The sequence below is a fragment of the Poecilia reticulata genome, chromosome 17 (assembly GCF_904066995.2).
Source record: "Poecilia reticulata chromosome 17, P_reticulata-male-v2, whole genome shotgun sequence".
Lineage (NCBI taxonomy): Eukaryota > Metazoa > Chordata > Actinopteri > Cyprinodontiformes > Poeciliidae > Poecilia > Poecilia reticulata.
In genome coordinates, this window is record NC_088846.1 from 849,901 (window position 1) to 852,994 (window position 3,094).

Genomic DNA, 3,094 nt, shown 5'->3' on the forward strand with positions numbered 1-3,094 from the left:
TTAAATTGTGTGTTAGCACCTGTGTGCATGAGAGTGTGTAGCCTGCTTGACATCTGCTAATTTATGAGGTAATAAGCACTGTCGGAATGAACACTCAAAGAAATGAGATGAGAAACAACCTTCAAGATGAACAAGGAGGCTATCAGTTGGTTGCTGTAACAGGATATAGAGGAGGTACCAATAACGGCATCTCTCTATAATATGTTCAGCTATAACATCACCAAGAGACACACACACACCCTGGCAAAAAAAAGTCACCACCAAATAATAAAACAAAGTTACACACTAGAATTTCGCTGGACCGCCTTTGACTTTGAGTATAGCACTTACTTGCTGTGAAGTTGCTTCTGTAAGTTTCTGCAATGTCCCCAGATTTGTTGCCATCCAGTGTTGCATTAACTCTTGTATTGATGATGGGAGAGTCTGACCAGCAGCAGCAACCTCAGATTTTAGGGCTGCCCCACAGAGTGCCTGAGGCATGATGGGAGCATCACTTCTTCTGCCTCTCTTCTTACCCTGATGCACCGGTTACCAGGGCCGGACTTAGGAGGGTGTGGGCATCTGGGCTTGAGCTAAGTTCCGGGCCCTACTTCATTACTTAATCATCATCATCATTATACAGTAGTATATCTATATATATATAAGTCAGATTTTTAAAGATCATGATCGGCCAGAAAATTTCTACCGGTGCACCTTCAATGAATGTAAAGATAATTACTACAAACAAAATATACTTAGTACACAGTAAATTCAAAAGTGTTAAATGTTTTGGTGTTAGTAGACTTTTACACTTATAGAGTCACATTCTGTTTATGTAACTCTGGGGTGTATATTATTAGTAGTTAAAATCCAGTGTTAAAACAAAGTGTTTCCATATCAAATCTAGAGGTGTTAAAATAGAATCAATAACTCTGAACTCCACCAGCGGCTCTAACACTGAAGGAGTTAATTCACTGACTCCGCCCAGAATCACAGATTCCCACCGAAGCGAAGCGACAGAAGCCAAGTCATTTCAGGACTATTTACTTTCCACATGTCTGAGTTATTTACTGCACTTGGTAAGTCATTTTTTTTTCTGAGATGGTTTATAACTATTATTTGGAGTTGAGCTCAACCTGTATGATAGACGTCACGTTCGCCACACGGCTCGGTGTTAGCATTTTTAGCTTAGCATGCCAAATGTTAGCGGAGTATAAGTGTTGAAAAATATCAAGCCGGTGAACATTTAATCAAATTATTGGCTAACTTGAACAGGTCCGTAATAATCTGGAGTATGTTTTTTTATGATGTTGAACGTTTAAATGCATATCGGTCAGATTTATTAACCTTTCTGATCGATTTTTTTGTCTTTGATAAAATGTAAAAGGCTTTTCCACGTTGAGAGCATTATTTTGTGTTGTATCTCCTTATATACGTTTTGCAGCATGTTTTAATCCTTTTATTGTCTTTTTGTATATATTAGAACCAGTTTGGTTGAGGATGAATCTCCAGTCGTCAGCCTAACCTCTCCCTCCTGATCCCTCCATGGATTCTTCGAAGATTCAAGCTCCAAAAATGATTATGTAAGTGTTAATATCTCTGAAACCCCACATTTCTGTAATTCTGTAATTGAGGCTTGTGACAAAGTGGTTCAGTTTGTGTTCACCACTTGTCCCGTATTCTTTCTCATTCACTTATTTTTATATTTGGTTATAATAATTAATTCAAACATTGCCATTTTGCTTCACTTACTATCCCGGGTTTGTTTGTGTTGGCATTATGTTGCAAGATCTATCTGTTTAGGTTAAAGTTATTATTTCTGGATTATGGGTTGAAGTTGTTTCAAGGAGTATTTACTTTTCTTTGTACTCACCATCATTTGTCCATGTAGATCTGCAGGAGTATGGGAGAGGCCGGCCCAGTACTTCCTGGTTAAATGGCTGGATGATGTCAGTGATTACCTTATTGGGTTCTACCAATTAGAGGGTTTTTCTTTTGTGTATTGTTTGTTTTTCCTTTTAAAAATAACCTTTTGAGTTATCTTGTATTTAATTTATTTTGCAGATAACTTTATTATGTAGGAGTTTGTAAATTGATTTGTAGTTTTTGTGTTTCTTTGTGTAAATGTTTTTGACCTGTTCCTTGGTGGCTGTGTCCAATCAAGCACAGGTGTGGTGCCAGTTGTATATAAAAACAGTGAGCTTTTGGATGCTGGGGAGAAGTCTGAGCAAAGACTGAATAAAAAAGTAATTGGAAGAAACTGAAGCGGTGGCTGGTCCTGATTTTCTGCTCACCTCTGATCCTTGAGCCTAAACTACCTTACAAGGCTTGTTGTTATGTTGTAGTAAAATGTATTCCTTCGTTCCATTCCTCATTGTTATGTTTTTTGTTTGCTATGATCCAGAGACCAACACTGACTGTCCTACTCAGAGACTGAAGACTGTCTGATGCAGTAGAGGAGCATGTTGGTGTCTCTGACCAAACGTTACGAACAGAACAACAATCTGAAGACAATCTGTTAGAGAGTGGACATCTCTCTGGTGGAGTCAGAGAGGAACTGACTCTTATCAACAGAAACAGAAACTGGATAAGAAATGATGGATCTGATTATCAGGTTGGTCTGTTATGTACTGTAATATCCAGTCATCTACCTGTTAGAAAATGTACTCTATCATATTACATGAACTGCATGCATTGATACAGGCTTTACTTTCTCCACCTTGTGGAACAATTTCATGCATATGGTATTGAAGAAAAATGTATTAAGCACATTGCATTTTGTATTGCACAGCTGATAAGCTGATATGTCAGACCTTTTAATAAGCAACATGTGAATGAAAGTGACATGTGAAACATGCACATTATTCCACCTTGTAATATGTTTTGTAATTATGGTGCACGTTTTGAAATAAATGCATTTGAGAAAATCATTGGATCTTTATTAAATGTTTATTTTCTAAATAATTTTTAAAAGTTCAAAATAATAAAGTACCTATTTAATATTAATTACAAATAACTATTAAGAAGTTAAAGAAGTACTCTGTGAGAGTTAATATTAAGATCTAACACTGAATTAGTGTTAGTGTTAAATGATTAACTCCAGCAGATTTGATAT

The 3,094-nt window shown here is 36.7% G+C and overlaps 1 long non-coding RNA gene across 1 annotated transcript; it reads left to right on the forward strand.

The window, feature by feature from the left end:
* Positions 1-714: 714 nt before the first annotated feature.
* LOC145548043 (uncharacterized) lies at positions 715-3,094 on the forward strand. The gene is made up of 3 exons (XR_014084331.1): positions 715-1,058; positions 1,463-1,562; positions 2,384-3,094. It is a non-coding gene; the product is annotated as an uncharacterized LOC145548043 (long non-coding RNA).